The sequence below is a fragment of the Nanorana parkeri genome, unplaced genomic scaffold, assembly GCF_000935625.1.
Source record: "Nanorana parkeri isolate BGI_ZX_2015 unplaced genomic scaffold, ASM93562v1 scaffold738, whole genome shotgun sequence".
NCBI classification, from domain to species: domain Eukaryota; kingdom Metazoa; phylum Chordata; class Amphibia; order Anura; family Dicroglossidae; genus Nanorana; species Nanorana parkeri.
The window spans coordinates 421,534-431,598 of record NW_017307006.1 but is presented as its reverse complement, the minus strand read 5'-3'; the positions used below and the strand labels follow the sequence as shown (position 1 = coordinate 431,598).

General features: G+C 39.4%; 1 pseudogene; it reads left to right on the top strand.

Moving 5' to 3' along the window:
• Window positions 1–10,065, top strand: part of LOC108793316 — a 28,578-nt pseudogene that overhangs the window by 17,009 nt on the left and 1,504 nt on the right.

Sequence of the window (10,065 nt, the reverse complement as noted above, 5' to 3'; positions counted from 1 at the left end):
AGAGGGGGGGGGGGGGGGGGGGGGGCAGTCCTGGAGCTGAGCTAAATGGCAAACGGAGGGCTGGTGATATAGCTGACATTGAAGACCAGGTGCAAAGGAGCAATCCGGGGAACCAGGAGTTGCAAGCGGAGAGTGGGCTTGACGGTTGGACCTAGAGTCTGGAGCCATCAGAGGAGCAGACAGCAGTACAGCAATAGATGAATCCCAGTGGATAAAGCTGAATACCTGGTTAAGCAGGAGAAGTAAGCAATGAAATGTGAAGAAATGATACAGTGCTGTATTCCAGGTTTTACATTTGAACTGGGGGTATCCTAGATTGTTTAAGCTGTGTTCTCTAGAGGATTAGTATAAAGCTGTGGTTTAACAGTGATATAAAGGGACCTGAAGAATGGCAATTCCAGAGTTAGTGACTATAATAGCTTTGTAGAATTCTGGCTGCTTGGACTTGATTAGTAAAGGCCTAAGAGACAAATTTCACTGGGAAGAGGAAACTACCTTTCCTCTTCCCAGTGAACCAGTGAACGTTAAAATCAGGCCGTGCTATTCTCTTGGATGGATTAAACTTGAACTATAGGTACTCAAGTGCCATTGGATAGCAGCAATTACTTTGCTAAAAGAAATAGGACTATTAGGAGGGAACTTAGAAGGAAGATCAGAACCTTGGATTGGAGTGGATCAGGAATCCTTCAAGCGATTTGGACACAAAAGGGGAGGATGGAAAGCAGAGGAAGAACAAGCAGACTTGATTAACATGAACAGCGACAATCTTCTCTTGTTTACATTTTTTTTAGTTATTTTTTTTCCTCTCCTCCGCCCAGTTTTTTTTGGGGTGGGGGGGATAAATGTGGAAGAAATGTTAAGTGAAGCACTGAAAAATATTGAATTATGGATCTTGGGTAACACAACCAAGAGGGAAAGTAAAAGTATAACAATATGTTGTATATTTAAGGGAAAATAGTGTGTGCTACACTTTCTAGGAGGGTGCGGTTTTATATCACATAAAAAGACGATTTTTAGTAATTTTACATTAGATGTGTGTGTAAAAGTGGATTTAGAGAGATATTTAGACACAGGCATTTTTAATTGCCCTAAAGAGAGCTTTGTATAGAGTTCTGGATGATGGTTTCACAGTGTATGAATATGTCAATGATTTTGCATTGTTTATAACACTAAAATGATTAGGCCTTAAGGGCCAACACGATATTAAGAGAGATTAGGAATATTAAGATAAAGGTGGTAAAGAGGGTTAAGAGGGTTAAGAGGGAAAAATTGTTTATAAAATTGGATCAAAGTGTTTTTTTTAGGGTATTATGAGTTATATATGTGAGTCAAAGGATCACAAAGTTTTACATAACACTTTAGAATTGGAAGGCACCTCTAAAAGGAATAATTCTTAATAGAGGTATTGGTAAAAACGATTGGGTAGGGAGCCTGCGGGGAAAGTAAAAAAGTTCCATTACAGATGGCCGATTCATGTGACCCCTCGATGACCACCAAATCAAAACATGTTGGGAAATTGCTTCGGGGTGAATTTGGGACGAATGAGAGACTTAAATGAATGTATGGTTTTTTTTGGACCCTACCTCTCATGGACCGCAGATCCCCTCTTTTCACCCCTCCAGATACCAGAGGTTTGGTAGGATAAGGTCTAGTTAAGATAAGTTATTTATTCCAAATTTTACAAAAAATGCTCCGATACCCGAACTTCTGGTCAGAGGAAGATTTTCTCTAACCAGCAGTACCATAGGGGAACATGGAGCCGGCTTCTCGGGCAATCAGGAAGCCGAATGGCAAGTACTGACCTGCCTCCCGGCTTCCTGATTGGCCTGGAAGCCAGCTCAATGCTGATTAGCTTGGAAGATGGCTTCTCAGCCAATCACCATCGAGCCGGCCGAACAGCCAGCTCCTTGCTGATTGGCCTGGAAGCCGGCTTTCCAGCCAGTCAGCATTGAGCCGGCTTTCCGGCAAGTCAGGAAGCCAAGAGGTGGGTCATTACTCGCCGCCCGACTCCCTAATTGGTCAGGAAGCCGTCTCAATGCTGATTGGCTGGGAAGCCGCTTTCCTGCCCAATCACAATCAAACCGGCCAAAGAACATTGAGCCGGCAATCAGGAAGCCGGGTGGCATGTCCTTACCCTCCACCTGGCTTTCTGATTGCACAGGAAGCCGGCGCCATGCCAGAGGAAGCACCGGAATTGGTACTCTGTATTGGCGAGTACCGAAAGCAAAATATCGGTACTCGTACTCGATACCGAAAAAACGATATCGGCGCATCCCTACATTTTACTAAAAAGTCCTGCCCCACATATTTTTCTGCAATGTATTCTACAAATATTTTTGGCAAATGCTGCGACTAAACAAAGGGGAGATTTTAATAAAGTTTGCGAGGACAGTACCATTTGTCTGTCTGAGTTATATGATCCAGAAGGACGTTATATTTTACTTTCTGGGCAACTGGGGGATGATCTAGTAACAATAGTTGCATACTATGCCCCAAATATTAAACAGGGGCCCTTTTTCTCACATTTATTTAAGATGATAGAGTTGCATTTGCAGGGTGTGTTGCTTATGTGTGGAAACTCTAATCTTGCTCTTCAGCCTATATTAGATAGATATGCCACACAGGTAACTAAAATTGGGGAGCTATTAGATTTATCTGCACGAAAGATAAGAGATCTGCTAAGTGTCCATGCACTGGTGGATAGTTGGTAGGGAGGTAAACCCGAATAAAAGAGATAATACATTTATGTCACATCCTCATAATAGCCTTTCAAGGATTGATCATACATTTATCCCAATTACGGTAATTAACCAATGCCAAGGGTCTGTTATAATATCAATACCATGGTCTGACCACAATGCAGTTAGCTTGGAGATAGATAATTTGATACCTAGATTGAATCAATACAGCTGGACATTAAAACGATACTTTGTTGAGTGATGGCAAGAGGGTACAGCAAATAGAGGAAGCTTTGGGAGAGTTTTTTCAACTAAATGGACAGTCAGTATCATCAATATCTACGTTGTGGGATGCACACAGGGCAGTGATCCAGGGAAAAGGTATACAGTAATACCTTGGTTTACAAGTAACTTGGTTTGAGAGCGTTTTGCAAGACAAGCAAACATTTCTGAAAAATTTTGCCTTGATATACAAGCGACGTCTTGCAATAAGAGCAAAATTTTGTAGAAACGCGATGTACAAAATTTCACGAAATGAAAAAGATTCCATTGAGTCAAGAGATAGAAGTGATTCCGTTAGTGATAGTGAAAGTCGTCCTACACAATAATCCTCCTCTCTCTTGTCTCCCTCACACCAGCCACAAAGGTACCGGTAATTGGTTTATTTTTCTTTATATTTTATACAGTATTATATTACAGTACTGTAATCATTTTTATATGAATATTTTTGGGTTGTGGAACGAATCATCTGAATTTCCATTATTTCCTATGGAGCAGTTTGCTTTGATATACAAGCGCTTTGGATTACAAGCATGCTTCCGGAACGAATTATGCTCTTAAACCAAGGTATTACTGTACAACTAATGTCAAGAAAAAAGAAACAGCAACTGGAAAAGCTAAAAGCGTTAGAGGGACAATATGCCTCGGCATCAGCTCAATATAAGGAAAACCTACAGCCCAGTCTAAGAAAATAATGGAAGAGGTTCAGATGCAGTTGAACTTATACTTGACCCATCAAGCCGATAAATCTCTCAGTTGGAGTAAACATAAATACTATTTGAAAGGCGATAAATAAAGCAGATTATTAGCAAACAATTGCAGATTGCAGATCATTTTGTGGCATCAATGGAAGCCCCTATAACAATACAAGAAGTTGAGAGTGCGATACAGCGTCTACAGATAAGCAAACACCCGGGTCTGGATGGATTTATCCATACAGGGGTGTGCGTTATCCTCCCTATTATTTGCATTGGACATTGAGCCTTTGGCCATGGTGATACGGAAGGACCCAAATATAAAGGGCTTAGTCATAGGGGGATATGAAAAAAATATATAATTTTTTGCCGACGACACTATGTGTAACTAATCCACTTATCTCATTACCTAATTTGGATAAAAGAATTTTGAGTTTCGGGAAAATATCAGGACTTCAAGTAAATACATCTAAATCTAAAATTCTACCCATAGTAATATCAAGGAGCTCCAACTTACGATCAGGGAGGCATTTCCATACACTTGGGAGCCTTATAATATTAAATATGTGGGGGTAAACATTACTCCTAAATATGAAGGTCTTTATCAGGCTAATATTCCACCTTTAATACAACTGGTTAAACAACTGCTGGAAACATGGAAACATAATCAAATATCATGGTTAGGCAAAACAGCTGCTATAAAGATTACATTACTTCCGAAGATATTGTATATATTTAGGGTAATACCTAAAAAAGATTCCGTTGTATATAATAAAAATTCTTCAACAACTATTGAATCAATGTATTCCTTTACTTCACAATTCCACAAAGGCTAATTAATCCCAGATCTCCTGGCACCCCGTCTCAAAATTTTTTACACAATATACTTAGTATTCTGGGGTTTTAGGAGGCACCAGACATAGTTTTTGTTAAAATCAAGCTTCATTCATTCCATAAAAATATAACATATTATTAAAAACAGTGTTCACAAATATATTCTCGGTTTTTGCCTCCTGCTGCCACATATGCATTGTACACTTTACTGTTGTTATCTTATACATAAAAATACATATTTACTTATTATGCTGTTAATTACTCTGTATATGGTTTGAATATATCATTTTCCACTGTGGCATGCGTTGCTTTGCCCCCGATGCGTTTCACAGGTCAGCTTTCTCAAGCTTACAGCCAGTTTTTTGTATAATCATTTCACAAATACATTAACAATCATCATTTACATTTTTCTTTGTATAAATACATGCATTTACAAAGAGTTTTCATTTGCTCTCACCTGCTGAAGTATTTTAGAACGCATGGGAGTCTATCCAAGGAAGTGGAGGTCATCTAGTCTCCCCTTCTCCTTGGTTCTGCGGCGGGACCACAAGGATACATAGGATAGAAACCCATTTTGCTCATTTCTTATTCACTTGTTACTCAAGCATCCTTCATGTGTTAATAATCACCATTATCAATAATTTGTGTCCGTTAATATTATCGGTCTGTCAAAGAAATTTATAGGGGGGTATATTTTTACTCGACAATCATGTGTGTTCATCAATCCAAAAAATTGGATCCATAATGATTACCCCTTAATCCCCTAATTCCCTAATCTAAAACATTCACTGGTAGTTTGGCGACAAGTAAGATACTCAGGAAGACTGATGTCTCCCCACATGCCTGTGCAACAATCATAAACAATCCATCATTTCTCCCAGGGTATGAATAACCTGTAAAATGTTCTAGATGGGAAAGGGCGGGACTGAGGAAAATATATGATTTTTTACCCCGATTGGGATCATACCCTTTTCAGAAATACCGGCTAAGCATAAACTCCCTCATCCGGTATTGTTTAATGTAAAATTACCATCGGAATTAACAAATTTAGAAAAAAGTGTTTGAGAGACACCCTCGGAAGAGGTAGCTTATCTAAGGTTTATAAATCATTGACAGAGGGATTTGATGCTCGGCCACTAAAGTATGTGACAGCATGGGAGAATGAACTAGGAAGACAAATACAAGAGAGAGAATGGAGACAGATTTGGGATACACTGCTCAAAAAATTAATAGAGGCTTACTACAAGCTAATGATTAGATGCAGGGGCGCAACTAGAAATCACAGGGCCCCATAGCAAAATTTTGTATGGGGCCCCGTGATTTCTAGTTATGCCACTTGCCGAGCCCACCTGGTATACCAAACAGCCCACCTGAGAGTGACCCTGCAGAGCCCACCACAGACTCTCTATAGTGGGCTCTGAGGGTCTCAGATGGGCTGCACAGCTCTTACATGTCAGGGCTGTCCGCCACCGTGGTTGACGGGCCCCGCCTCCTCTTCCATCCTTGGGCCCCGCCTCCTCTTCTATCGACGGGCCCTGCCTCCTCTTACATCACTAGCTCTTAGGTCGCTGACCCGGGCCCCGCTTCGTCCTTCACTCCAAACGCTGGCCTCTTCTGCAGCAGCTGCTGGCTCTCACTGACACAGCTCTGCAGCGGCTGCTCCTCTTTGCAGCCACTGCTGAGCTGTGTCAGTGACAGCCAGAACCCTGATATGCCATAGCGACCCAGGCGGAGCACACGGCATCAGAGGGATGCCCTGGTAGGGCCCCCCTGTGCCCGGGCCCCATAGCGGCCATCCAGGACTTCTATAGAGTCTCTCTCATCCTCTGGAACTCTTTACCCCAACCTGTCCCCTCTATCTATCAAATTGTTGGGGCTATATAAATCCTATATAATAATAACAACATATGGTCCCCACTAAAATAGCCAAGTTCTCAAAGGATATATCATCGTTATGTGTTAGGGGTTGTGGGGAAGAAGGATCGATGGCCTATGGGTGGAAGTTCCCAAAAATTCAGAGTTATTGGTCAGAAATATATAAACTTATCGATAGGGTATTGCAAATGCAGATTAGGGAAGATCCATGGGAAGCGTTGTTAAATTTGAAGCCAGAAGGATGCATGAGAGACCAATTTAGAATAGTAACCTACATTTTTACAGCCGCTAAACAAACATTGGCCAGCACATGGAAAAGCGGGGATTCCTTCGGTTCAACAGGTTAAAAATAAAATGTCTTGGTTTTTGATTAATGAAAGAGAATGACAGCGATGTTGGAAGATACAATCTTCAATCTTAAGAAGGTCTGGCTGCCATGGATTCAAGAATTTATGCCATTAGATCTGGATATAATTTTAGAAGAAGGGGATGGATAGAAATAGAAATTGAAGCCATTGGGCACAGGATGGGGAGAGGGAGGAGAAGGGTTTTAGAGAGATGAGAAAGATAATAATATAGAAACAAAATGTGTGTATATATACTGTATATATATATATACATATATATTTATATATATATGTATATATATATATGTATATATATATTTGGGGAGGTGAGCTGTTTTAGCTGAAAGGAGAGAAGAGAGAGGGTCCCTTCAGAAGAGGGGACTCATGGATTGAAATGTATAGATGGTATACGTGTAAGGATATTGTTGATGTTTATTAAGGGAAATCAAGAAAAATTCTCTGTATTTTGCATTGTTTATTTTTGAAAATTAGTAAAAAAAAAAAATGCTATATTGAGAATGGTGACTGCTGTGTTGTGGTGATGGAAATTAAAGTGTAGTTAAAGGCAAAACTTTAGTTTTTTAGTTTTGAATCGAGTAGGGAAGAGTTAGACCACCTACCAAGCAAAAAAATTACTTCAACTCTTTGCCTGTACATACTGTGTACTTTATTCATGATGATGATAATAGTGACCATGTTGCTCAAGGAGTTGACTCCAGCATCATGGTCACTTTTATCAATCCAAATATATATTTGTGTACTTTTAATTTTGGAAATCATGAACAATATTATTATTATCATTGCTGATAACGTGCATTATTGATATTTTGTCTTTTTCCCTAGACATGAGTGACCAAGTGTTCCTCTTTCCAGCACCAAGTGCTTCAGCACATGTGATTCTGAAACCTATGATAAAAAAGCCATTGCAAAAAGTCAGCGTCTGTCTGCAGTCTTACACAGAGCTAAGTCGGGACTACAGTCTCTTTTCTCTGGCAATATCTGGGTCTGATAATGCATTCCTAATTTACCCAAAGCCACCAAATGGCGTCATTGTGAACATAAACCAGGAAGAAAGTATATTCAAGTATATTCAAGGAAGCTCTATCCCAGAAAAGTTTCCAAAAAGGGGTTTATAATTGGTTCTGGAATGAGCATAGTTTTGGCACAGGAGCAAGACTCATTTGGGGGAGGATTTGATATTAAGCACTGTTGTGCACCAGCAAAAAATTTGTTTATTTTAGTTTCGTTCTGAAAAAAAAAAAAATTGTTTATTTTAGTTTCGTTTTGAAAAAAAAAATTTAAAATTCCTACCAGACCTTAAGGGTCTGGTAGGATTTTGGGGGGAACCCCACGCACTTTTTTTGTGTTATAAGGAGGGGGGGCCCTCCTAACATTCCTACCAGACCTAAAGGGTCTGGTATGAATTGGGGGGTAACCTGACACTTTTTTTTTTTCATCTTCTGCAGACTGTAAAAAAACAAAACATTTTGCTGCAACAGAATTTGCCCAATAACGAATTTAGTTGCGTCAAAATGACATTAAGGTAAACAAAAATGACTTTTTTTTTTTTTTTTACAGTCTGCAGAAGATGAAAAAAAAAAAAAAGCCTGAGGTTCCCCCCAATTCATACCAGACCCTTTAGGTCTGGTAGGAATGTTAGGAGAATGCCAATTCAAAAGCAAAGGAAAAAAAAAAACTTTAAATATTGGTTGACTTGGCCGGGATTTGAATCTAGGACGTTAGCAATGGGAATCCTGTGCTCTATCCACTACACTATAGCCTCTGTCCTTTAAGCACAGATGTGTTGTAGAGGTAAAATGGTGTCATTTTGCTGCAACGAAATTCGTCCAATAACGAATTTTGGGAAATCGGGAATTTCGGATTCGTTTGCATTCGTCTTAGCTGTAATTCGGAATTCGGATGCATCCGAATCTCCGAATTTTGGAACGAACCGAATCGCACATGTCTATTAAGCAGTCATTCACTGGTGAAATAAGTGATGTCCATATGTGGGATTATATTTTTTGACGGCAGAGGACATACAAAACAATATGTTTGGGAAACTTCATGGAAATTTCATCAACTGGAAATCTCTAAGCTATGACAGTAAAGGGCTTGTTTTGGTTCAACCTAAACTCCAATGCAAGTCTTGGGTATATGCCAGCCCTTTATATAAACCATGCTCTCAAGATCTGTTATCTAACTAATAGTTGGGCATTTGTCTGGAAATCATTAAAGCCTTAATCTTCCCAATCTAGCCATCCAGCCAAAAGAGATGGAACCTCTGTTGGCTTTTTAATTTAGTCCCCATTGGGGAGATTTCCCCTCACGTCATGTCCTGGTCACACCCTGACATACAGTGTTAACAGGACACAACATGGGGGGAATTATTTCCATAGGTGACATAGACAGACAACATTTAAACTAAAAATAAGCTCTAATACCAATACAAGATACTGCTTTAGGCAGATTTCTGGGTTAACTACACCAACCACATTTGCAGAAAACTTTATCTATCAAATCTATCAAAACTTTAAAAGGAAAAAAAGTTGTAGCTATTGTTGGGCTTTAATTATTCCTAGGTAGAGTTTCTTGATCATTTATATATAAGCAATAATCTGAACAGGAATGAGGTGCTCCCACGCAACAGTGGATCCATAGGATTTAGTGAACCCGATATACAGTGGGTGATTAAGTGCCCCAATTATACTGAGCATAGCTTGGTGTGGGCCAGAATCTTCTTATACAGCTGTGTACTGTGCTTCTATCTTATATTTGTAAAGGTTTTCATATATTTAGGTCATGGTAAAGCTAGAAGTAAATTGGACACATTTAACTGGACTTATTCTGTAATGCTTCTATAAATGCTGGAGTATTTTCCTGACACTTATAAGAACTTACGAAGCGGCTTGAATCAGCTGCAAGAATAGTCCTCAAGATTTCAGAACGTAACTAACTTCTACCAGCTATAGCTTCTTTTTTTTAAGCCAGATCAATGAAACATTTTACTGCCATAGCATTATCACGTGTACCTCTGTTTGCTTTGAAGCCTGCTTGATAATGACCTACCAGTATATCCATATATTCTTTTAGTCTGGTTGATATTTTTGAATATAATGTTAAATCTGCAATAATCAATAAATGAGTCTATAATTACTACAGAGTAATTGTTGCATCATTCACGCAGCTCAAAATGAGCTTTAGATAATTGCTGTATTTGCCATATCAATAAAGTATTGCATAAAAAAAGTTTATCTAAACTAAAACGTCAAACAGCTGGAGGAGTCCGGCAATTCATATATAGTGTGGAGATAGCCAGTAAATGATATAGGTTTTGCTGCCCAATGACATGTAGAG